Source organism: Chelonia mydas, chromosome 6, assembly GCF_015237465.2.
Source record: "Chelonia mydas isolate rCheMyd1 chromosome 6, rCheMyd1.pri.v2, whole genome shotgun sequence".
In the NCBI taxonomy this organism is placed as follows: Eukaryota; Metazoa; Chordata; order Testudines; family Cheloniidae; genus Chelonia; species Chelonia mydas.
The window spans coordinates 67,489,145-67,516,682 of NC_051246.2; the positions used below are offsets into that span (position 1 = coordinate 67,489,145).

Here is a 27,538-nt window from a genome sequence, read left to right on the forward strand (position 1 = left end):
CCCTTCTCCAGTCCTCTGTCCTCCATGAATTTTCGAAGATACTGTACTTGCTAATTGCTAAAGGTTCTGAGATTGCTTCAACTAGTTCTTTAAGTATCCTTGGATGAATTTCACTGGGCTCTGTTGACTTGAATACATCCATCCTACTTAAATATTCTTTAACCTGTTCTTTCCCTATTTTGGCTTGCGTGTCTTCCCCCTTTTTGTTAATATTAATTGTGTTGAATATCTGGTCACCATTTTCCTTTTCAGTGAAGACTGAAACAAAATAGGCATTAAACACCTCAGCCTTCTTGATGGCCTTAGTTATTTGCTCTCCTTCCCTGCTAAGTAGGGGACCTACACTTTCTTTTGTTTTGCTTCCAATGTATTTAAAGAACCTCTTCTGATTGCCTTTTATGTCCTTTGCTAGGCGTAACTCATTTTGTGCTTTAATCTTTCTGATTTTGTCCCTATGTGCTATTCTTGTTCTAGTCTTTATAGTCCTCTTTAGCAATTTGTCCATGTCTCCACTTTTTGATTTTCAGGTCATTAAAGAGCTTCTGATGGAGTCATACTGGCCTCTTACTATTCTTCCTGTCTTTCCTTCACATCAGAATAGTTTGCAGTTGTGCCTTTAATACTGTCTTTATGAGAAACTGCCAGCTCTCCTGACCTCCTTTATCTCTTAGGGCTACTCTACACTGGCAATGTTAAAGCACTGACGAGGCATGTGTAGTCGCGGCAGAGCGCTGGTTGAGCTCTCTCCCAGCGCTCTAAAAAAACCACCTCCACGAGGGGCGCAGCTACCAGGGCTGGGGGTGCAGCTCCCAGGCCTGGTGCACTGTCTATGCTGGCATTTTACAGTGCTGAAACTTGCTGCACTCGGGGGGGGGAGGGATGTTTTTTCACACCCCTGAGCAAGAAAGTTGCAGCGCTGTAAAGTGCCAGTGTAGACAAGCCCTCAGATTTTCTTCTCATGAGACCTTTTCTACTAGTTGTCTGAGTTTAAAGTCTGCTTTTTTGAATTCCATTGTCCTTATTCTGCTGCTCTCACGCCTTCCTTCCCTTAGAATAGTGAAAGCTATCATTTCATGATCAGTTTCATCCAAATTGCCTTCCACCTTCAGATTCTTTACTAAGTCCTCCCTGTTGGTCACAAAGAAGTCTAAAATGTTTGTCCCCCTGGCTACTTCCTTCACTTTCTGGAAGTTGTTCCCAGTTCTTGGAATGCCAAGAATTTATTGGAATTTTTGTGTTTTGCCATATTACTTCTTTAACAGATGCCTGGATGGTTAGTCTCCCATTACTACCAAGTCTTGTGTTTTTAGATACTTCTGTTTGTTCTCTTCCTGATTGGTGATCTATAGTAGAACCAATCCCTACCATGAGGTCACCCCTATTTTTTCTCCTTTTATCTTACCTGGAGACTTTCAACTGGCCTCCTTCTGGACCTCAGAACAAGTGTATATATTCTTTATTTCTCTGTGATGCCAAGTAAGTCATACTTTAGCTTTTGTATTAATACTCCCAGTTCTTCCTGTTTATTCCCCATACTCCTTGATTTTGTGTATAAACATCTAAGATATTGAGCAGATTTCCTTACTGATTTCCCTCTTGTTGCTTCTGTGATCCTGCTGTAGTTGTTCATGTCCCTTGAAACATTTAACTCTCTTTAACAGATCACCTTTTTTATGCTTACTATGGATTTTTGTCACCTGCCCCCTTTGAACCTACTTTAAAGTCCTTCTCGTTCTTATCTCCTGCTTGCAAGCAGAAAGCCAAGACTGAGATTTGAACTCTTGATTGCTTGTGTGCCAGTTCAGTACCCTATCACCCGGCAAGGCCCTTTTGGTGAAAATTGTGTGTGGGGTAAGATACACTCCAGTATTTCCCCATTGACTAGGAGACTTGCTTTTGAAGAATCAAAGATTTACATCTGAGTCAAATTGAAACCCTAAAGATGGGGGCTATGTTTCAAGTTATGGGGAGATTACAGACAAGGGTGAGGGTTTGAGGGGTAACTTCCATCCTTGAGCTTGTTTTTGGATAATCATTAATAATAATCACTATCTCTTATATGTTTCAGAGTAACAGCCGTGTTAGTCTGTATTCACAAAAAGAAAAGGAGTACTTGTGGCACCTTAGAGACTAACCAATTTATTTGAGCATAAGCTTATGCTCAAATAAATTGGTTAGTCTCTAAGGTGCCACAAGTACTCCTTTTCTTTTATCTCTTATATAGCACTTTTCATCCATAAATCTCAAAGCCCTCAGTGAGGCTGGTGGGCAGATGCATCAGTAAGGATGGTACTTAACGGCAGTAGAAGACAGTCTCCAGATATACGAGGTCTTATGGTCTATTGTTGGGCTTGTAACATAGCCACTTCTAAACAGCTGGTTGCTGTTAAGCAAGTTAGTGGAAGAAATCCTTGTAAATGTCGGCTTAGGCCTCACCACTGCCTCCAGTTTACTGTTTAACCAGCTATTACAGGACTTTCTCTTTGGAGAATTAGGATGGTTACCGTGACTGATCACTTATGAGAGGCACATTCTACAGCAGTCTCCAGTTTCTTGCTTTGCATTTTAAAATCCTTCTCTTGTGTAATAATGAATGGAAGTGACCTGTGAAATGAATAATTGGTTCAGAATTCAACATTGGCTGTGATTATTAGTTCATCTGTACATTACATTATGGTGCATGATCTTCTAACTGTTTTAGACATAATCAGTTTTCATGACAGGGAAATAAATTCCTACATTAAAATGGCATTGCAAAGCTGTATTACATCTCAGACAATAAACAAATAATGTAAATGAATGTATTTTTCAAAGAAAATTGGGGAGAAACAGTTCTTCCTGCATCTGCAAGGTCCAAGTACTTTTTACCCTTACAACAGCCAAAAATTGTCAACACCCTAAAGCAGCAGAGAAGAACATGGGGGACTAGGTGTTAGGAGTTCTGGGTTCTTTTCCAGCTCTACCACTAACTTGCTGTGCAACTTTTCAGCAAGTTCTTTAACCTCTTTTTGTTATGCCTCAGTTCCCTTATTGTCAAAATGGGGATAATAATCCTGATCTACCGTGCAGGAGTTTGAGACACTTAGGGACAGATCTGCAAATGATGTAAATTCTCTGGAAATTTACACCAGCTGAGGATGTGCCCATGAATGTTTTCAAAGTGAATTGAGATTCTCAGATGAAAGACACTACATAAAGCCAAAGTATGAAATTATTTTGTTTATTAAATACATAGAAATTAGTATCGTGAATGTTAAGGGGTAATTAAATTAGAAAAGAACAGACTATATTTACAGTTCCATTCCATAAGTGACCACTGCTACTCACATATTTCTTTTACATAGGAAATTGATTATGTAGGTTCCTGTAATAAGGCTATTTCAAAAGAACCAAAAGGTGAAAGTGACAAGAAATTGCTCAGTGTATTTTCATAGTCTATAGTGAATGTAGAGCAAAAGGCAAACTGGGTTTTGCTTTAATCATTTCATTTTTAACAATCTCAGGTCGCATATGTAACACAGGCAGGAAATTTGTTTTCTTTAAATATGGTAGATCTCAATTTCTATTTTTCCTGTTTGTTTTTCAGTCAAAGTAATGGGATGCTATTAAGAAAGAGAGACTATTGTGAGTAACTTCCTGACATTGAACTGTGTTAGCCTGTGAAACAGATTCCCAAGAGTGGCAGTGGAAGCTTCATTGCTTGGGATATTTACACCTAGATTGGACACAACATCAGAACATGTAATGTAGTGAGCTATCCTGTATTAGGAGGAAGATGGAGTGTATGACCTAACAAGTGTGCTAAGCAAATAATTTATTTATAAAACAAAGGGTGTCAAGTTTCACCTCCTCTCTCTCTTGAAATGGTTACAAGTAGATCACAGTATTTTCAAATATAATTACTCAATTATTGACTAATTTCTTTTAAAATGCCTTTCCCATAATGTGCAAATAGTTGGTTGTAAATAGTCAAAGTTCACATACTGCACTGTTCTGTTCAGCAAGCATCACAGCCACAAACAGCTGAACTGAAATGTGTTCCTAGAATTCAGAGAAATATACGTGATAAGTATTTCCCTCTATTCACTCAGTTTTGCTATAATGGATCTCTTCTGCCCCTGGATTGAAAAAAATCAATTAAATCATAGAATCACAGAATCATCTCTCTCAAGGACCATGAAGTATCTATTCCTACAGTATAATCTCAACTGCTTCATCCAGTTCAATTTTAACTGTCCTAGAGATGTGCCAACGATTCCCTGGAAAATACTAATCTCTGCTTGGTTGATGTATAGATGATGGCTGAACTGCCACTGAGAAATCTCCTTGGAAAGGTAACTCTGAGTGATGCTTTTCACAGCTTTTTGTGTTTGTTGCCCTTTGCTGAATTCAAAATTTTACAATAAGGATAAAAAATACTAAGAGAATTACTGGTCAGTACTTCACTGAGTGTCTAGTTCAGCACTCTTCAGCTTCACCAACCACGATCCCTAGTTACAAGTCCTCTCTTTTGCTGTTAGGCAGGCAGCAGTATTCAGTAATAAAGGATGAAATGTTTGCGAATATATCTAGAGAGAAAAAGTACAGAAGAAGCTAAGGGTTTGCTCTGAAATGAGAGAGATGCTGGGAGGGCAGTGAGACCTTTTCTGTGGAAATTACTGACTTGCCACCATAAAGTGTCTACTCCCAGTAATCTGGAAATATACAGCTGGTGTGACAGTTCTGACTATGCATAAGGCTAAGATTTTGTCATGGTTATTTTTACTAAAAGTCATGCACAAGTCAAGGGCAATAAACAAAAATTCAAGGAGCCCGTGACCTGTCCGTGACTTTACTAAAAATAACCAGGGGCAGGGCTAAGTAGTGGGGAGGATTAGAGTCCCACTGGGAGGGGCTGACAGGCCGAGACCCCTGCCAGGGCAGGAGACACAGCCCCAGCTCCAGCAGCCGCAGTGAGGGGTGCACAGCCCCTGCTCTGGAGCTGGCTGCAGCTGCAGAACAGGGGTGCATAGCCCTAGGACGCAAGGGGAACTCTCAGCCCCCACCACAGGGCAGGGGTGTGTGGCCCAGCTGCAGCACCCTGGTGGAACCTGTTGGGCTGAGGCGCAGCAGGGGGGCGCAGCCATGGGGGGTGCACAGCCTGGCTGCAGCCCCTCCTTGGGGCTGCAGGGTCCCGTTTCCAGTCCCAGTTGCAGGGCTGCGACGCAGAGTCCCACCTCCAGCCCCAGCTTCAGCTGCGGATAGCTAAAGTGGAAGAAGTCATACAGGTTCAGTAAAGTCATAGAATCTGTCACTGCCATGACCTCTGTGACTAATTCGTAGCCTTAACTCTACAGGATGTCATGGTTATAAACAGGGATGGAGTTTGGGTCCTTTTGTCCAAGAAAATGTCCAAGAAATACAGGAGTGTCCCCTGTTCCCTGCCTTATTTACTGTGGTTATAATGGCAAGGCAGCATCATTATAATTAAGGTAGGTTTCAGAGTAGCAGCCGGGTTAGTCTGTATTTGCAAAAAGAAAAGGAGTACTTGTGGCATCTTAGAGACTAACAAATTTATTTGAGCATAAGCTTTCGTGAGCTACAGCTCACTTCATCGGATAGCGAGCTGTAGCTCATGAAGTGAGCTGTAGCTCACGAAAGCTTATGCTCAAATAAATTTGTTAGTCTCTAAGATGCCACAAGTACTCCTTTTCTTTTTATAATTAAGGTAGCATCATGACATCTGGTTAAAGGTTGACCTGAGTTCTTCTAAAATCTACATGCTTGGTTGGATTTCTTTAAAAGTTGGTGTGCCTCAGGAGGGTGCAGGGTAGGGTTAGTGACCCAAATTTTGAGTCATTTGAGTTGGGGCGGGGGGCACATGCGCAGAAATATAAGCCCTTCCCCAAGTAGCAATTTCTCAAAAAGTTTCCAGATGGAGTTTTTTTCCGCAGAGCTAGAGATCAAACTATTACTGCGATGGGTCTCAGCTGGCCAATTTTTAGACAAGGTAGTGCATGGCATCCACTAAATGTTTAGGGGACCAGATTGCAAATGGTATTTAAGAACATGTTCACTTCTTCACGTGCATAGATATGCACAGTCTGGAAGGCTCATCGTGCACATGCTCTGATAAAGAAAAAAACCATGAGAGGGTTTCTATGCAGGTAGTTCAAGGGAATGTGCTGACACCATTGCCCCTCAGGGATATCCCACCTCAGACATTTTTAGTCCAAACCGTTTTTTTGTACAGCTCATGTTGCTTGCTATAAATTGTCTCTGTTATAACATGTTTTTATTTTATGGGGAGGTTTACTGTAAACAGAGCCGGATAGTCAACAGCCGGTCTAACCAAAATATTTGTTAGATTGTGTGGGAAGGAGCTGGAGACAGAGGATTTGGGGAGAGGAAGGGGCATGCAGAAGTTTGCTGAAGACCGAGGAGTATACCATGACATGGGGATTGCTGACTACAGGCTGATTTGGCTCGGTGCGCAAATTGCGGGACACAATATGTACAACTGTCTAGGTGATTACTAACTCACACCAAAACATATCATTTCCTGTTCATAAATTGAAGAAATTCAATGGCAAAAAAATACATTAACACAGTAGCTGCCACTACTGCAGCACCCTCCTAGCTTTCCCCTCAGCTTCCCCTAGACAACCACCAGCTTTCCTCCGCTGTTCTCAGCCACAGCTACCAAGATTTATGTAACTCCAAGTCCTACCTCCTCCTCTCACACACACTACTTGGGGCAGAGTGTGTTGATCATAAACTGAGATTTTTTATATGTTAATTTATAGATATGGATTAAATAATGTGCATAAAATGGAGCTGCCCACAACTTGGCAGCTATGAGAACTCCAATGAGTACTTGAGGTAGGCCTCCCTATATACAAAGTCAAATTAATAGAGAGTTGCAGATCTATCTGTCTGACTCCAGTTAACATGAGTAGTGAGTCTACAGACTGCAGGCAACTACTGACTTGGCCTAGGCAGGTGGCTGTGCTTCTCCTCACCTCCCATGCATCACCAGTTTGCAGCAGGCACAGGAAGACAAATGGGAGCCCGTTTTTGATGGGAATGTCAAAAGATTGAGAGGGTGAGCCAGGAGAATGATATCTAGGAAGGGAAGAGGGGAGGAGGAATAGACTGAAAGATGGAGAGAGAAGAAAGGAAGAAACAGGAGAATGTGGGGGAAAGAGAAAACTAAAGTATAGGAACAGAAAACCCAGCAAGAGCTGGGAGTAGAGTAAAAAAGACGAGCATGGCATATGGTAGGAACTCAGTGCTGGTGAGTTTTTTAGAAGGAGCTGGGTCTGCAGACACAGGAAGAAAACAATAAAGGGGACACAGATGGGCAAACAGTTTTCTTCCACCTTTTACTGTCATATTTCCTGGGTTGCATTCTGAAATGGCAGAGAATGCGCTGGGATGATACTTGGTATAGGTTGAGGAGAAGGCACTTCTTACTCTCTCTCCCCAGCTGCCACACCCGCTCTTGCACACTACCCTGGCCACTATCCTCGCCACCATTCTCCCAGTTTTGCATTTTGAAAAGTTGGACAGCCTACTTGTACCAAAAGCCCCAAGCCTTTACCCCTTGAACTAAAGGAGAATCACCATTCGCACTGAAACATCCAATAGAGAGCACTGGTAACACATGGTCATTTAGCCCGCATGCTGCATAGATCTACCCAAATCTCCAGGTGAGAAATCTTTTATTTAAAATAATGACTTTGCCCCATAACCTTTGATTAGTGCTTCCCAAAGTATTTTATCTGTATTCCGTTACAGGTCAACCAACAATTGCAAAGCTTAAAATGAAAAGTGAGTTAAGATAAGAAATACAGACTGACTGTCCCCACTAACCTGGCTATGAAGGGCACTCAGACAGAAATGAGCGATAATTAATCTTTGTAAAAGTTAATTATTCCCTGCATAATCCCATGGTACTTCTTGATTAGGTAAAAACTTCTCAGAGTACACTACTCTGTGACATGAGAATTATGGTATCTGGTATCGATGTCGCAAAAAGATGCATTCTGGGATGTCTTTAGTAAAGGAGAAAGTGCCAGAGAATTTCAGAGGGGGAGAGAAAGGTTAAGGAAAAGCTAGCTATAACTTATTCCTGCCCGAAAGCTTCTCTCAACCTGTGTAATAGGGGCATTCAGCACATATTTTTGAGCTTAAATAAATTTACATTTTATTTTTGCAATTCACGTTTTAAAAATCCCTCTAGGCATTATTTTACTTTCATTTTTCTCATACTCACTTCCCACTTTTCCTCAAAATTTTTTCCCCCTCACTAGTTTATTAAATACTAGGTTCGAAAGGCCAAAAATGATGGCCGTGCTATTACAATGTGAAATTATGCCTCCTGTGTGTAGACAATTACAAGTGCTCTTTTCAAAACCATAATCACTTGAAAGAAAATTGACTAAAGTATTAGTTTTGACTTAGGTAGCAATGTGTGTGATCCAGGGACCCCTTGATGCCAAGTGGCAGAGGGCACAGGGGATGAATAGAATTTTACTGGGATCCCAGGGTTATGCATAATAGTTTATCGAAGGATGTTGTGTGAGGTCTCTACTGAGATTGGTCATCATAATCACTGCAAAATGTATGAACAGATAATATTTAAGAAGTTATGTATCTATTCTAAAAATAATGTTCTTCAGATCTAGGAGTTAAAGCAGGTCACCAGAAGGTGACATACCTTGGAAAACATTCTTTGAGGCAGGAGGAAACAGACACTCATTTCCCTGTCTGGTCATCTGTGTATTGTATACCTCAAAATGTATGACTGTTTGTATACTGAGCCACAAGCGGAATAAGAGATTGGATACAAAAAAGAAAATCTACAAGAAAAAATAAACAGTTGGGGGGAGAGATCCTGTTAATGAATAAAGACAAAGGTTAATTCTGGTGTATCTTTGGATGTAAGGAAACATGGGTCCTTCACCAAGGAGGCAAACTGACAGAGTGCTTGTCTCATGAAAGGAGGATCATAGTCAGCTTGGCTGTACACTGCTTCAAGGACTTTTGGGTGAGCAATACTTGGTTAGGAATGAGAGTATCTTGTTAAGCTCTATGCTTTGTTAAATAAACTAATCCCCTAGTTTCACTATAAACATTATCTAAGTACTGTGTGTTGAGCAGAGCGGTGATCTGGTGTAACTGGTGAGCTTGGGTGTACTGCTTCTTTGAAAGCAGCTGATCTGTGAATACTGAGAGTGCCCAGTGAACCAGGAGCTGAACACTCAAGGGAGATGCTTACAGGGCTTGAGGAGGGTTGGGGTGTGTAATCGCTAACTTGTAAAGTAACAGCAGGGCTTGCAAAGCCTATGGGGAGGGCTTATGTTGCCCATGGCTGCTGGAATTGGGGAGGTGACCCACAGCAAGCACAGACAAGAGTTCCTCATGCTAAGGGGAGGTGTTAGTGGGGTGCCTCACCAGGAAGCATTACAATGTGTAGATAGGGGTTGATTATAAATGTTGGGTGAAAGTTTTTATGTAGCAATTAAAGCAGGGAACGGGACCACAGAAATCCTGGGTTCCAATCCAAGTTCTGTTACTGTTTGACTTTGGGTAAGGTTGTTTCAACTCTTTGTGCCTCCATTTACCTATCTGTAAAACAGGTGGAAACATTTTTAGCTACCTCATACGAGAGAGGGGTGTTGTGAGGCCATTAGTACTTGTATAGCAGCCAATATATTATGAAGTATTACTGTTGCCTCTGAAGTAGCTTCTCTATGTATGTTTTTCTTTAAAGGTAAAATTGAGCAGTTGCAATTCAACACAAAACTAGAAAGTAGCCCAAACCTGATCTGAATACTGCTGAATGTAAAAGTGTTAAAAATCCACACCAGAATCAGGACTTGAATTTTGCAAATTTGACCTTTCTTTAAAATGGACTAAACCAAAATCCTGTGCCCAAATACTCCCACACCCTTAAATCTAGATCTGAATCTAAACTTTTGAGTCTTCTCTGTATAAGGCCAGATAATTACTCTTCCACTAGACTGTGTGCCACAGGACTCTTTGCCGCTCTTCCACTAGAGTGTTTTGTGAGGATTGGGAATAAAGCTTTCAGAGCAAGAGTGATGTAAATGTGAAATGCGTCAAACACTGATACTAGGGTAAGTCCAGTTGTCTGTGAGAGTACTGGAAGCAGGACCTGGACATTTTTCTAAGGAAAAGTGGGAAGTGTGTCTGTGAGGGGGAAAAAAAGAAAATAATGCTTGAGGGTCATTTAACAAGTGAATGCAAACCCTGAGCTAAAATGTTCATTCTACATTCAGTCGCTAGGGAAGTGAGGAAGAGAATGTAAATACAGCTAACCACCCAGAAACAAACTGCATTTTAAGAGAGATACTGTCTGAAATTCAAAAGCCTGTCAAATTGGATAAATCAAAAAGGGTCAGAACTGCTAATTCTTAACTCTTTCTTGTCAAATAATTTCCTGTTATCAAGTTAGTCAAGGTAATTCATTACACAAAATGCCCAGACATAGCAATTTGACCATACATATTAAAAAGACAAGAGCTGGCTAAATTCAATGCGAATGACCGGAAAAGCTCACCAATTTGCCAGGAGAAGTTTAAAAGTGTCCCACTAAGAATTCATTTAAACTAGTACAAAGGAAGCTAATGCAGCTTGTAAGATACTCTAACAATTTTATCACCTTCTAAGAACTTCATGGATGTCACTGCTCTTCAGTGCTGCTCTTGTCTCTTACTGGGTCACTTTCCAAACCCCACTCTCCACCAGTGATATCCGCCTTGATGATGCCCATATTTCAGCTTCTCCCACAAATGTCTCCATGTTTTCTGCCCCTTACACATCTAGTGCCCTCCTTGAACAGATCCATTAGGCTACTGCCACCCTCATGACACTTCTGCTGTTATGCCTTTAAGAAATCACCAGATAATGACAAGCATGCTGATCTCCAGTCAGGTATAGCTGATTTTATTTATTTGTAAAAGGAAGAAGCTTTATATGATTCAAACCCTCAGGTTGTACACACTGCTAACCTAAGTGCCTATGTGACCTTATTACCTTTGCCCTTGTCCTTCCCTTCACGACGACTCCTCTTTGTTACACTCTCTCATTGCACCTTGACTTAAATTAAATTGAAAGGGCAAAGATCTTGGGTTTTTTGTGCGACTGTACAGCACCTAAAACAATTGTGCCTTTGAATGCTACCATAATACTTCTGCTAATACTGCAGTAGCCATTCAAATTTCACAGACACAGTGGTGATATAATTCAGATCCTCCTGCTTCACAAGTACAGATCTCTTCCACCTCAGCTACTAGAAAAGAGAATCTCCATCAACAGCATAGGATCTATGACATACAGTTGAGAAGCTTTGATTCCATGTAGTATAGCCTAGTGCTACCGACACCAGCCAGTTCATTACAGTACATGTCATTTCTCCCTATGCAAAACAGATACCTTCCCTGATGCTGCACGTATGATGACTCATGATTCCTTTATCAACATGGCTGTGAACAGTTCCATATCCCTGCATTAGCTCAGTGCCATTTCCTCATTATGCCACTGTCAAGGTTCCTTCCCCACTCTTAACTCTAGGGTACAGATGTGGGGACCTGCATGAAAGACCCCCTCAGGTTATTCTTACCAGCTTAGGTTAAACGCTGCCACCACCGAAGTGTCTAACAATAAAAACAGGGGAAGTGCCCACTTGGAAACATCTCCCCTCAAAAATATCCCCCAAGCACTACACCCCCTTTCCTGGGGAAGGCTTGATAAAAATCCTCACCAATTTGCATAGGTGAACACAGACCCAAACCCTTGGATCTTAAGAACAATGAAAAAGCAATCAGGTTCTTAAAAGAGAATTTTAATTAAAGAAAAAGTAAAAGAATCACCTCTGTAAAATCAGGATGGTAAATACCATACAGGGTAATCAGATTCAAAACATAGAGAACCCCTCTAGGCAAAACGTTAAGTTACAAAAAGACACAAAAACAGGAATATACATTCCATTCAGCACAACTTATTTTATCAGCAATTTAAACAAAACAGAATCTAACGCATATCTAACTAGATTGCTTACTGACTTTTTACGGGAGTTCTGACCTGCATTCCTGCTCTGGTCCCGGCAAAAGCATCACACAGACAGAGAGGACCCTTTGTTCCCCTCCCCCCCTCCAGCTTTGAAAGTATCTTGTCTCCTCATTGGTCATTTTGGTCAGGTGCCAGCGAGGTTATCTTAGCTTCTTAACCCTTTACAGGTGAAAGTGTTTTTCCTCTGGCCAGGAGGGATGTATAGGTGTTTACCTTTCCCTTTATATTTATGACCGTCACTTACAGAGAAATGGTTTTGTGCATCTTCCTCTCGCTCTCGCTCTCTCTCTTCCCCCTCTGCTGTCCCTTGCTTTCCACCACCCAGGACTGTAATTGTAATTCTTCTCTGTTCCCACAAGTGCAGTGAGGTCTGCGGGAAATTATGTCGCTAATTAAGCTATTCAGGAGTGTACAAAAGCTATAAATCATAAACACTCAGTCTGTGTTAAAATTCACTTGATATGCATTGTCATTGCTATTTAGATGCCAGTGTGGTTATTAAATGGATTTAAAACTTCTACCAAAAGGCAGTACAGAACGAGAATTGTCTGAAGGGCTAAAGGTTGTTGCCTCCAAAAATTAGTGTTCTTGCAATAGGGGAACACAAGTACAAGTAAAAAGATTATTCCAAAATTATATTGCTCTTCTAAATATGAACTAAATCAAGTGCAAGTGTTTTACATAATGTCTTAAAACAGAGACAAGGTGGGTGAAGTAGTATCTTTTATTGGAACAACTTCTGTTGGTGAGAGTGACAAGCTTCTGAGCTTGCACAGAGCTCTTCTTCAGGTCTGGGAAATGTACTCAGAGAGTATATCTACACTACAATTAGACACCCATGGCTGAATCAGGTTCGTGGCGCTCAGGGCTAGTCTACACTGGCAACACTAACGTGGCTTGTGTGGTTGTGGCAGAGCGCTGGGAGAGAGCTCTCCCAGAGCTCTAAAAAACCCACCTCCACGAGGGGCGTGGCTCCCAGCGCTGGGGCACTGTCTACACTGGCGCTTTACAGCGCTGAAACTTGCTATGCTCAGGAGGGTGTTTTTTCACACCCCTGAGAGAGAAAGTTGCAGCACTGTAAATTGCCAGGGTGGACAAGCCCTCAGGCTAAGGGGCTGTTTAATTGCACACAGATGTTTGGGCTTGGGTTGCAGCCAAAGCTCAGGGACCCTCCCACCTCGCAGGGTCCTAGAGCTTGGGCTCCAGCGCGAGCCTGAAAAGCTACACTGTAATTAAACAGCCCCCTGGGAGGGGCCAGCTGTGGGTTTTTAATTGCAGTGTACACACACCCAGAGTGTAACAGCCAAAAAAATCATAAGATTGGCTTAATATAATATATTTTTTTAAAACAATACATTTTGGGTTCTTTTCACTTGCCTTCTGGATTTTGAGCCTTTTGATACATCGGGGTTATGTTTTCAAGCTTTTCTCAGCAAGCATGAGGACTAAAACGTCTGTCTCTCTCTCTCCTTTAACAAAAGCTGAGACTCTCACATGACTCCAGGATCTGGGGTTTTAAAAAAACACCAACTATTAAGACTCATGATAAAATCATGAGAGTCAGCAACACTGTGTAAGTATAGAAAATCTATTCTAGGTCACGTAAAGATGTTTGTATGGCTCCCTTTGAGCTCTCTGCACTTGCACTCATGGTAACGAAGTCTTTTGACAGCAAGATATGAAAAATAGCTCCAACTGGGGAAAAAAAACAACCTTTTTCAAATATCCCTATTTCAAACACACCTGAGTACACCTAAATTAAGCATGCAAGTCAAGTATGTGCTCATGGCCAGTTAGACACTTAAATGGGCCATGTGGTTTTCAAATAGCAGATCTGCATGCACCCATGAGGTATTTGTTCACTTACGTTAGGCACATGAAAACATATACACACAGTCACACGAGCCTAACTTTTAAAATCTTTGCATGTTAGAGATATTGTGAGGCCATGCTAGAATGATGGGATTTGCCAGGCAGTTAGCAGTATGAAATTGCATCCACAATCCATTGGGCAGCCAGAGCACAGAATATATGAATGATTTACACATGCTGAGGATGCTCATGTAGGTGCAAAAAACTGATGGAATGGGGCACTGAGGTTTCTTTTCAGTTTTATCCAGCAAATTTGCTCTAATTTACTGTGAACTTTTTCATCTTCATCTATTTCCGGATGGCTTCTAAGTGTCAGGGAAGAGGAGACAACTGCAATATTGCCAACATCCAAAGATCAAAATTCAGGGGTTGGACCCCCTTAAAAGTTCAAAAATCACAAGTCAAACTCCAAAAATCATGAGGTTTTTTTTGAAGATTATACTGTGTTTTTCTGGTTTATCTTTTGATTTCTGAACTCTCCCTGCCCATTCCCAGTGTATGTGTTTGGGACAATTAGTGATGCACACTCTCCGAAGGTGATTTTGGCCCCAGCACAAGGAGCTCTCATCTCTTCTGCCTGACAATTAATTAGGTTCCCGCGCAGACTGCACACCCATCAGTTCAGCCCACCCAGCCTCAGCTCTGGGGTTCCTCACCCCCTCTCTCAAGCCTGGGAGAGGCAGCTCTGCTCTTCATCCCACTCTGCCCCTTCCCAGACGCTGCAGAGAGGGAGAAGAGAGTGGCGAGGAGTAGAGGTGTTGCCCTGTCCCCATAGCTCAGAGGGAGGGAGGAGAGGAGGGAGTGGAGCTGTGCGGTTCTTTAGCTCTCTTCCTGCCCCTCTTCCCTCCACCCCCTCAAGAATGGCTTTGGGTTGCTATGGGTAGGAGAAAAGAGCTCTACCTGCAGCAGCTTTGATTGGTTATTGTGACCTAGGAGGCAGGCAAGTAAGTGGGGAGGGCAGCCAATCAATCAGAGGGCTGAAATTCACTAGAGGGTTGGAGCTTCTTGAATCACCACTGGCTCTAGCACCAGCCAAAACCCAGTCGGTCAAGAAAAAATCATGATGCCTTGTAAAAACTTTAAGCAGGCTGGGTCTTTATGCTATGTTAGGAGGAAATGTGTTTATTACAGAGGGAAGCTGTTAGCAACCCCTATGTTTTGGTTGCCTAATAATTTCCATTCTAAAAGAGTCTTATGACAACTTCTTTGAGAAGTTCACAGCTCTGTTGTTTGCAGGTGACAATTGATATGCATCAGGGGATAGCCTTCAGGCTACAGCAGTGCCTTTTCTTTGTTCCATGAAATTCCAGCAAGCTTTTGCAGAGATTTTTAACAATCACCACTTCCTTTCTCTTGCTTGTGTTTCTCAAGAAAAACGTTGGCAGCATGCCAAAACAATAACTGAAGATGAGCATTCTTAGGTGGGGGTTGACATCACCCTCAAAGCATCAGCCACACACATGGCAGTTGCCAAAGCTGCTATAAGCAGGGAGAGAGCAGGGGCAAGGTTGCCTTTGGCTTCTCTTCTCCTCCTGTACCCCGCTGCAAGAGAGACAGACAGGCATGGCTTCTCCCCCACCAAACTCTGCACCTGCCCCAGGAAGCCTAGTCCCACCCCATCTGGGAGCACCACCTGGGTCTCCCTAACTCCCATGCAGAGGAGAGAGAGAGAGAGAGAGAGAAGCCAGGCTCCAACTACTCACCAGACCCAATGAAGCCAGATAATATAATTAGTCTTATAGCTCAGGTGGTAATAATCAGTACTAGAATGCTAAAGGTTTAGGGTTCAAGTCTAAATTCTGTCTCCCTCCCCCCCATGTATGTGTTATGATACTTTAGTTTAATTACATAGTCATATACTGGTTTTTTTCCACAAGACCCCTTTGCCTCATGGACACGCACGGGAGCAGAAACGCGGTTGCATGGGAAACCATAAATCTGGCATTTCGTAACTTTCGAGTGTTTCACTTTGCAGTCTAAATAATGTTCATTTAACGCAGTATTTTCTATGTAATACACATGTAGATGTGTGTGTAAAAAACAGATGCACACATTAGTTGCAGGCAGAGGCAGAAAGGATAAAGCACTTTGTGAAAACATTTATATCACTCTGCTATTCAAGAGATTGTAATTTTGCACATATTTGGGAGGGGGGATTTGTATTAGAATTTTTAAACAGCTTAGGTGAATTTTTGTAAAAAGTTATTTAATAAATTATTAAATTCTATATTCTCATAATTTGTTCATGCTTCATCTTAAAATTGATTAATTCTAATACCTTCCAGATAGCTCAATGCAAAAACAAACCTAATACCATTGGAGAATTCATCACCTGCCTAGTTCATATGAGTATTAGTGTTCACAGTTAAGTGGGTACAAGCCCCAGTTCAACCAGTGACCTAAATTGTCAATGGGACTCGGACGTGATTAAGTGCTTTGCTAGGCAGGGATGAATTTAAGGACATGCTTAAGTGCTTTGCTGGATCAGGGTCACAATGGGGGGAAAAGTCCCTGTATCCTTGCTAATGAACTTTGTAATAAAATAACAAAGGGGAAGAGAAATACCAGTGAGATATGAGCTGCATTGTCACTATATACATAACTTTCTACTGGATATCAGTGAGTCTTTCACGTACCAGTTTGAATGTTTTCAGTCAATTATTTACTGTATTATAATGAGGGTTTTTTATTTTATTTCTTTTGCATGAAGATGAGAGCCAGTTAGAAATCTGGGCTGACATTCTCCAGTGGATATATACCAAAGGTGTAATTTCACAGCTGTTCCAGCTTTCTTCCTTAGGAACTTAAGTTTTAATAAAAAAGGAGATGATTCATTGACATCTGTGAAATTCACATTAGTGGTAACCGAAAATGTAACTTTCCTTGCCAGCACCAAAGATAATTCTGGTTCTCTCAGGTTAGGTGACTACAGTCATGAAGGAAGTAGCAATAATGAATGCATCCATTGGTTTTATGTCTGGGTAAAAAAATAACCCCAGCCGGAATGATACAGAATTTTAAATACAGTCAGTCTAAAGAACCAATGATTTAGAAGATATAAAGGTAACAGTTGGTTTGATATTACATCAAGTGCTGCTCTAACTTGTTCAGAAATAAATATTTATAAAGTATTGATACTAAAATAAAAACAAAACCTGGTAAAAATGCCTTGGTAAGCCTTGATGATGCAGTGGAGTTAATGCACTAGTCTTTCCCCCCTCTAATGTAGGGTGAATTTAATGATCAAAATCCTCATATTTACTGGGCATTTATCTACTATACTTCATGCACAAAAAAAACACCCAAACCAAACCAAAAATCCCACGCTAGTATTATTGCTAGTTTCTGTTGAAGAGAGTGACTAGTGCTGCAATAGCAAGGGATGCAGGAAGTGAAGATTGAAGTACGTAGAAACAACTGTGGAGCCCGGCAATGCAACAAGTGAGACTAGAGGTGCTTTAATGCAACAGTTGTGGGTACCAAGTTCACCCTAAGGATTATTTTAATAAAAAACAGCAGAGGTTTTCTTGCTAGGAGCAGAATATTGGAATTTTTGCTGTTTGCCTTTCATCCATCCAGCTATCCAATTTAGGAATTCTACCAAAGAGTGACACACTAGAGCGTAATTATACAGTAACTAGAGGGAAAGTCTGAGTTATATCACATTAGCTGATCCATTTCTGAGAGTCTTGGCCCTTTTGGCCAAGATGAAGTTATTAAATGAGTCTCTTCACCCTGTGCAGAACTTGGCTAAAATCTGTTTAACTAAAATGGGCCAAAAGTGGATGGGATTGCAAGAATGCCTATTGCTCTTTTTTTAATAGATAAACTTCCTTTTCTGTTCTCAAATGGTGCAAAATAAATTATTTTTTCTGAATGCTTTAAATGTCTATCCATCACCTGAATATTTCTTGATGTCACACCATTGCTATGAGGGCATCTGTCATCTGTTTACTTATGCATTGAGAGCCTGTCCAAGATGAACTGCTGATGGAAGCACTAGGCGCTTCTCTGTTCATCAGAGCACTTTTACTTGTTTAATCAGTAAGTCTGTGCTCCTGGTTCTCCACATTCTGTTAGATGCAATACCTGCCCTTGTGTCTGTAGTAGTTCAATTCAATTTGATCTTTCCACTGAATGTGTACCTATTGTTAGATATTATTTATATAGGGACAGATCCTTAGAGTTCAGTTGAGCTATGTCAATTTATACCTGCTGAACTGGACTGAATGTGCATGGTTTCTTTACAAAATATATAAAGATGGAGTCCCTTCACCAAAGGGCTTACAATCTAAATTACGATAACTACAGGAAGATGACAACACAAGAAGAGGTTTTAAGAAGGAAGCCAAGAAGATCATGCACTCAACTTGAGAGAGTTATGCACACCTCTGTCTGTCAGTGTCTTAGTTCTTTGTGGGACACCAATCACTCTATTATTAATTATTATTTTTATAGTACCCATCAGTCAGCAAGGGACTTCATCGATGACAGGAAGAATTGAATTTATGTAGTTCTCTTTTAAACCCTGTTAAGGCTAGGACTATAACAGGGTTTAAAAGAGAACTAGATAAATTCATGGAGGTTAAGTCCATTAATGGCTATTAGCCAGGATGCGTAAGGAATGGTGTCCCTAGCCTCTGTTTGTCAGAGGGTGGAGATGGATGGCAGGAGAGAGATCACTTGATCATCACCTGCTAGGTTCACTCCCTCTGGGGCACCTGGCATTGGCCACTGTCGGCAGACAGGATACTGGGCTGAATAGACCTTTGGTCTAACCCAGTATGGCCATTCTTATGTTTCTTATGTTTAAATCTATAAAGATAAAGATGATGATTATAACAGTGAATGCTGTAGATTCCTTTATAATGGGACTGATGGAAAAATGAGTTTTCAGGAGGGATTTAAATGACAAGTGGCTAGAAGCCAAGCAGACCAGCATTCCATCCAGAAGGAGTGGTAGTGTCACACAATCAGAGCAAATTTATATTAATTTTGAGTTCCTCACAAATTTTTTTTGTTTAATTATCAAGTCTTCAGTAGCTATTTCCCTATTTGGACAGATGTTTTCCTTAAGTCTTTCTGCTCATGATTTCAGGTTTTCTCCACCTGAAGCTTCTAGAAACATGAGGTACCAGCAAAGACAGATGGTCTGGATTTTTGGTCCTCTAAAGGCCCTTCAATTTTTTAGGTAAGTGTTTCTGTTGTACAACAGGTCTATTACAGCTTTGGTAAAGGCTCGCTTTCATGAAGGTGAGGGGAACCCCCTTTCACAGGAGAGGGATGTATGCATCCCTCAGTGAATGAAGTTGATGCCTGTCTTTCCAGTATGTGCTGCTTTTCTTCTTTCAGGAATATTCAAACAATCTTTGAATCAAAACTTTGCCCAGAGGCACAGATATCACCAAAAGAAAATGACAATCAGTGGGGAGCCCTAACTGTTGCAGGAGTATTTAAATATAAAGGTGATGTTCGAAAGATCATTAAGATAAAATCTGAGATGAATTTCTTTCTGACCTCACTTGATATAAACTTTTTTGTTTTTAAATCACCTTTCATAAACGCTGAAAGAGGCAAGATAAGGCCAAACTGTAATTTGAAACACACATTTGAACCAATTATTAGGTGAAGAAAGCAATACTTTAGCAAGGAGAGGTAATAAGGCATATAGATGAATAGCGAAGTAATAAGAATATAAAAATACATGAGATAAATGCATATTTGTTTGTAATCTTTCAGCCTTGAGAGTCCCACAAACCACATAGCAGTTGCTACCTTGGAATCTTCAACCAGGATGATACATATAGAAAAGCACAGATAAAATAACCACTGTAAAGACATTTGGTTTTCTGTGTGTGAAGCTTTGTGAAGGTTAAAAAAAGTCAAAATAGTGGATGGTTTTTAATAGCTAATTTCTGTACGGTTATTTACTTTCCCTCTGGGCCCATTGCAGGCTCGTTCCCTATCATATATTTTCCAATACTTTCTCCAGTTTAATTTTAAACGACTCAAGTAACTGGGCTCTCTCTACTTCGGGTATGTCTACACTGGCAGAGTTATAGTGCTGGCAGTTAGAGCGCCGCTCAGAGAGCACTGAAGGGAAACCGCTGTTGTGTGTTCACACTGTTAGCTGCCTGCGCAATAGCATGTTCACACTTGCGGCACTTGCAGTGATGCACTCTGGGCAGCTATCCCACAGAGCATCTCTTCCTCTTCTGCCACTAAGAGCTGTGGGAAGGCGGATGGGGTTGCAGGGCATCCTGGGTCCTGTCCCATGCCCTGTGATGCATTGCTTCGCATGCCAGCAATCCCTGTGCTTCTGTCCGCATTTGGCGCCATCTTTCAATGGTTTGTGTACTGCGCGCTCTGCCTCTTCGGTCTGCAGGGATGGATCCCGAACTGTTGACCAGTATGCTGCTCACTCTGACTAACACGTCACGAGTGGAAGTAGAATTATTCCTTAAGCTAAAAAGGCAAGAGGAGTGCGACATTGATCTCGCCATGCATACTAGCTACGACACGAGATTGCTAGTGGCATTCACGGAGGTGCTGACTACATTGGAACGCCGCTTTTGGGCTCCGGAAACAAGCACTGAGTGGTGGGATCACATCGTCCTGCATGTCTGGGATGGTGAGCAGTGGCTGCAGAACTTTAGGATGAGGAAAACCACATTCATGGGACTGTGTGATGAGCTCAACCCAGCCCTGCGGTGTAAGGACACAAGAATGAGAGCTGCCCTGCCATTGGAGAAGCGTGTGGTGATTGCACTGTGGAAGCTGCCTACTCCAGACTGCTACCGATTGGTCGCTAACCAATTTGGAGTGGGAAAGTCGACTGTGTTGACGGAAGTGTGCAGGGCCATTAAGACCGTGACTCTGGGCAACATGCGTGACATTGTGGATGGCTTTACACAAATGGGCTTTCCTAACTGCAGAGGGGTGACAGATGGCACGCATATTCCAATTCTGGCACCAGACCACCTACCCACTGAGTACATTAATCGGAAGGGGTATTGCTCAATGGTTCTCCAGGTGCTTGTGGATCACTGTGGGCGTTTCACAGACATTAACACAGGCTGGTCTGGAAAGGTGCATGACACATGCATCTTTTGGAACACTGGCCTGTTCAGGAAGCTGCAAGCGGGGACTTTCTTGCCGGACCAGAAGATCACCATAGGGAAAGTCGAAATGCCCATTGTGATCCTGTGAGACCCGACATACCCCTTAATGCGGTGGCTTATGAAGCCATACACCGGGCACCTTGACTGCAGCAAGGGGCAGTTCAACAACAGGCTGAGCAAGAGCAGAATGACTGTTGAGTGTGCTTTTGGCCATTTAAAGGCCTGCTGGTGCTGCCTATATGGGAAGCTGGACCTGGCTGATGACAACATTCCTAGGCTTATAGCTGCGTGCTGTACACCCCATAATATTTGTGAAGGGAAGAGTGAAATCTTCACTCAGGGCTGGACTGCTGAGGCTCAATTCCTGGAGGCTGAATTTGAACAGCCAGAGACTAATATTTGCTGCTATGCTTGGGAGTGCAGTGCTTGTAATGCTTGGAGGTGATTGTGATTGGTGCAGACGATGCAATATGAAGGTTTAAGATAACTGTCTGTTGTTTTCCGGGGTTCTGTTTGCTTTCAAACCTACACATTTTTTTTATTAAAAAAAAAAAAACAACTGGAGGAGAGAGACAAACAAAAAAAACCATATCAGCACTGAGAGGGATGGGGGAAGGGAAGGTCCCAGGAGGAGGTGGGGGTCCCAGGACAGTTAAAGACTTGTCTATGTCCAGGGATCGTATCCAATCTTCTCCTTTGGAGTACAGTGCAGTGGGTATTGTACTTCAGCAGGGCCAAACTGCAGAGGGATGGGTGTTGAGTACTGGGAGTGCGCAGTGCTGGACTGTGATGGGGGAGGAGTGGAATGCCATGGGTACAGACTGGAACCAGGAGAGTTGATAAGAGTGTGTTGGAAGTGTCTGGGAGTCACATGGGAAAGAGATTTGTGACAGCGGCTGCAGGAGAGGGCAGGTGCGGAGCTGCTCGATTTGCAGTGCTAGTATCACCTGGAGTGTGTCCTCTTGGCGTTCCATAATGTTTAAGAGCCACTCTGTGGCTTGATTCTGGCATGCTGTGTTCTCATTTCGGTCCCTCTTCTCGCTGTCCCGCCACTCCTTCAGTTCCTGTTTTTCAGCTGCATCATAACATCATGCAGAAAGTTCCCCTTAGTTCTTCATGGCCACTTTCTAATTCTGTGCAGTCGTACAGCCGGCAATAACAAAGGGAGGCTGGGCTCCCAAGATCGTCTCTGTGAAGCACAGACCACTAATTCAGTGATTTAAAACACAGCCAGTATTCACATTCCTGTCACTAACTGGCTAACCCCAGGCAAGCACATGAGCCACAAAACTCCCAAAATGGTGAGTAGCCACAGGGGCAGGGTAAATCAGTGTTCTCAGACCCTACTGTACACTGGGCATGTGGCTCTTGGGGAGAGCCAGCACTGTGGGGGGGGGGTGATAATCTTTCCTGTCCCCACATTTTCCACAGGCTGTGTTCAGTATGGAAGATATCTCACTGCTGAGGGTGAGCAGAGAATCAAGGGAAGGTCTTCTCCAAGACTGCGGCTTCCTCCCTGGCCCTTATGCAGCTCGCCTATGTGCAGCAATGGTTCCCCCCCCGTGACAGCAGAGTGGTGCAGGAAAGTTACCATTAATGGGGCAAAAAACAAAGCAGCTCTGCCAAAGAACATACTGCAGTGGATTGCCCAGTATCTCCGTGAGAGCTTGGTGGAGATCTGAGGCAGATTCCTGTGAAGTGAGGGAGTCAGTCAACACCCTGTTCCGCCGCTCAGACTAGGCATCTATGATTCTACGTGATGGTATGCACATCATATAGACACAAGCCCGCTTTCTGCAACCCTCCTGCCTCCAACAATTCGCGTCAGCGATTCCCAAAATCAAATCCACTTACCAAGGGCTTCCTCGCCTGTTTGTGCTTCGCCAAGATCTGACAGCTGTGACTGGCTAGCCTTCTCCGGGGTAGAAGAGAGCTCCTGGCTGCATGCATCTCTGACCTCCAAGTCGTCCTCTGCCTCTGGGTCCCATCCCACCCTCCACTTCCTCATCCAAGATTTCCTCCTCCTGGCTTGGTCCACTCTCGACTGGCACACAAGCCACCAAAGTATCCACAGTGGTCTTCGCAGTGGAGGTGGGGTTGCCACTGAGTATTGCATCCAGCTCTTTGTAGAACTGGCAGCTCGTGGGCGCAGCACCAGAGTGGTGGTTTGCCTCCCACGCCTTGTGGTAGGCATTCCACAGCTCCTTCACTTTGACCTGCACTGCAGTGTGTCCTGGTCATGGCCCCTTTCTGTCATGCATTGCGAAATCTGTCTGTAGGTATCATAATTCCTACGGCTGGAGTGCAGCTGGGACTGGACAGCCTCCTCTCCCCAAATGCTGATGAGGTTCAGCAGCTCGGCACTGTTCCAAGCGGAGGATCACCTGGTGTGTGGAGCAGGCATGGCCACCTGGAAAGATGCACTGAGACCACTGCATGCATCACTGAGCAAACAGGAAGGGGACTTCCAACATTCCAACAGAATTCATGGGGTGGGGATGACAGTTGGTCACCTGAGGGCAGGGCAGTAGAGTTCAAACAGATGACCAGAGAGGCAAGAACAGGCATTGAGGGACACCTCCCAGAGGCCAATCGCAGCGCTGTAATTGACTAGGGTGTCTACACTGGCACTGCGGTGCTGTACCTCCAGCGCAGAAAGCTGTATGCCTCTCGTCAGGGTGGTTATTTTACAGCACTGCAACTGCACAATTTCTGCACACTAAGTGGCTTGGCAGTGTATACACCTCAGGAGTTACAACAGAGAAAGCTGCTTTACTGTGCAGAAACTTGCCACTGTAGACAGGGCCTTAATCTGGAGACTGTTCTACAGTTTAGCACCTCTCCTCATTAGGCAGAACTATGCTCAGGGAATATTTTGGTTTCATCCCATTTCTCCTGTTATAACCCTGTGATTTTTCCCTGTAATGGATTTCTTTATTTTTAATTCTTAATTATGAGCATTAAACCATTTGAAATTTGAGTCTAGGAACTGAAAATGTGGAGATTATATAATGTTCTTATTCCTAATGTTTAATGATTTATCAATCATAAAACATATTAAGACAGATTCCCAGTCCCACTCCCGCTTCTTTTCCAGTGTGGGGGAACCCAGTAGGACTAGAGTAGGATGAAACTGGCTGTGTTGGCTGAGGTCTACTACAAGTTTGTAAAGGTCAGAGCAGCCCCAGTGGATTAAGCTAATTTGGAATAAGGACATCTATACAAGGAGTTAATCAGGAATAGCTATTCTGCTTTAAAGTCACACCCTACCTTAATCTTAATGAACTTTTCAGTGTAAATAAGCCTTTAGTGTTTGTGTGAAAATAGTGCTGGAATATGAGTCATGGAGCTGTCTACTTCGCTACAGAACAAGTACAACACAGGTAGCCACAGTGCATCCATCCCCCGTGTTTTGCCAGTGTGCCTTAACCATGATCTGAAGTGTCTAATTTTTAGGAAGACAGGACAGTTAACACTCCATCCCCGACACTGTTTACAGATGAGCCACTTAGCACCCCTTTCACATGCACTGGAGCTGGCATCTCTCTGACTGCCTTGATCTTGTTGAGATCTATTTCAGTCCCTGAGCTATTAGCAGATGTCCAATGCATGTCACTTCACTCGGTCACATTTTTCTGAGTTCAGTTTTATATTCTTGTCTTTCCATCTCCGTAGAAAAGCTTGTAGTTTTCTCTCATGATCTCGTTCAGCTTCTGTATCATTGCTCCCATCACCTACAATGATGACATCACCAGCCATTACTTTCAACTAACACAGTCCTTCCCCAGAGCTTGGGTGAATCTTCTCTGGAACACCTCTGATGGTGGGCTTCTGCCCATCAGCATGTGCAGCTATCTGGAGAGACCAAATGATGCTGCAAAGTTCATTTACACTTTTTTGCCAAAATCCATTCCTAACATCACAGACCATAAAAATTCTGGCTTTGGAAAGTTCTGGCAAGAGGTCATGAATTGTGGGCAGTGCATAGTGGCATCTTTTTAATGCCTGGTTCAGTGGCTTTGGGTCTATGCAGCTGCTTAATTTGCCTGATGGCTTCTTTACCACTCTCATGCTGCTTACCCAGAGTGTACTGGCCTCCACAGGGCCTATGATACCCCAACTTTACAGACTTTTGATCTTCTTTTGTACTGGATTATGTAGTGCCACTGGAATTTTCCTTAGTGGTAAACACACCGATTTCATTGCGGGGTCTTACCAGTCACAGCTTTCCTTTGAGGAACTCCTCACCTTTGAAAACATCCAGTCACAGCTTTCCTTTGAGGAACTCCTCACCTTTGAAAACATCCCTATATGCTTTAGAAAATTGTCTCCATTGTCTATGGAATTCCCTTTTTTTTTTTTTTTTTTTGCTTCTAACACTACAGCTATAAAATTCTAATGCTACACCCTGATCAGATTCATGGGTTGTACGGTCTGTGGTATTACCATCCATCACTACAAACTTCAGTTGGTACTGGCTGTTATTTTTTGGGTTAGTTACTATGAGGTCAGATTTTCCCATGGGCTGCATTATGCTCTCATTGCATATTATCAGATTGTGCCTGCTCTTTGTAATGCATGTGTTTTGAGTCCAATTCACCCTGAAGAATCATTTTTCAGGACACCCTGCTATCCATAGGGCATTTCCCTATTAACATTACCAACCTCCATGTATGCAACATTGTCCCTTGTTGCTTTCCTGTCCTGACAGCCTGAATCTGATATACTTTTGGACTGAAAGAGAGAGTCATGATGTCATCACCGCTATCTGATGTGCCATAGCCGTCTTGTACAAGTCAGTCTGAATCATTCTGGACCTTCCTCTACTCTAGTGCGTACTGCTAAAATGATTGAGCATGCCATATTCCTTCCAATACTTTCTTAGTGCAGGACACTTCTCCTTTACCCATGTATGCTGCCTCCCGTAGTAAATGCATCTCTCTATGGGTATGGGACCCTGACCACTGCTCTCCTTTGGTGTTATCTCATAGCATGTACTTCAGGGGGTGTTGTGCCTCCTACAGCTTTCATCCTTTCCCTTGAGGTTTCCACTGCACGACCAATGTCTAAGCATCTGTCTAATGAGAGACAGCCTTTCTGGAGCAACCTCTCCCACAGGTAGTGCTCTCAAGTGCAGCAGCCTATCCTGTCAAATACCCAAAATTGTATGTAGCAGCCAATGTGTGTAAGGCAGTAACATAGAAGTCTATCCCCTCCCCTATGGATTGGTCTCTAGTGACTAACCTGTGTCATTTCACAGTTTTGTTTTGCTTTGGGGAGCAACAGGTCTCCAGGGCTCTAGAACTGGACTGCTGTGAGGCTTGAGACAGTGGTGAGCTTCAGAGTGGCGCAGAGCTCTCTGACTTGTTCTCTAATAAAGTAAAATAAATGTTACTTTCCTGCTGTTGTCGTCATCCTGCACGGCCAGGTCTGCAAACAGCTCAAACTCCTCTTTCCACCAGGTCCATCTCTGGGCTACTTTTTAGAGATAATAGTGCATTTGTGAGATGGAGTTTATTGGATTTAGCAGGAGTTGAAATGCATTCTGTAATACCTCTTTCAGGGTTATACTAGTTCTCTCTAGCTCTATCTTGAAAAATGTTTTATAATAGCCTGTGTTGGAAAAATGTATAGGCATGTCTCAGTTCTCCTTGACATTGTTTGAATAATCTTAATTTGTTTGTAAATAAATCTTGCAAACAGTTGGATCAAAGAATCTAGAGATAGAAAAGACTTATTTAATTCATCATCCTGCCAAAGTACGATTGTCCCCTATTGTACATTCATTATTGCCATAGTGGATTGATTTAAATCACTTTGATTTAAATCCATTTTAAACTTGATTTAAATCAGCAAGCAAAAAACCTGGGTTGAAATAATTTATTTTAACCTTGATTTACATTTGCATTTTTTAGTTATTTTCCTAAAAAAAATTGATTCTTTTTTGTTTGTATAAGTTGGTACTATTTTTTGCTAATCAGGCAGATACACTATATTTTTCATAGATGCCAAGGACAGAACGGATCACTGTGATAATCTAGTCTGATCTCCTGTATAACACAGGCCACAGAACTTCCCCAAAATAATTCCTAGAGCTGAGCTTTTAGAAAAACATCCAACCTGGATATAAAAATTGTCAATAATGGAGAATCCACCATGACTCTTGGTATGTGTACACATTTACACAAGTATATAGCTTGACAAACATTTATTCAGATTCTTAATTTTTAAATTAGTAAATGATGAATGACATTTACTAGATGAGGATTAATTTTTTACTCGTGATTTGTGTCAAGCTGCATTTGATGGAAATTGGAATTCAATTAAAAGGCACAAAACAGGATTTTAAATAGTTTTATTTAACTAATAAACAATCTTAAATGTGATACATTACCTTACTTTCTCTGTTATAAAAATATTTGCATTTAAACTAACTGATTTATTAAACAAAGGAAGTATTATCTGTA

General features: G+C 42.3%; 1 long non-coding RNA gene across 3 annotated transcripts in view; it reads right to left on the reverse strand.

Annotated features, from left to right (window-relative positions):
* The window catches only part of LOC122466121, an 82,913-nt gene that overhangs the window by 6,058 nt on the left and 49,317 nt on the right, over nucleotides 1–27,538 (reverse strand). For 2 of the 3 annotated variants that reach the window (XR_006291401.1, XR_006291399.1), the window contains one exon: nucleotides 2,505–2,604. This is a non-coding gene — a long non-coding RNA (uncharacterized LOC122466121). Of the gene's footprint in view, nucleotides 1–2,504; nucleotides 2,605–12,090; nucleotides 12,147–27,538 lie in introns of those variants that run through there. The other variant, XR_006291400.1, reaches the window with a different exon arrangement.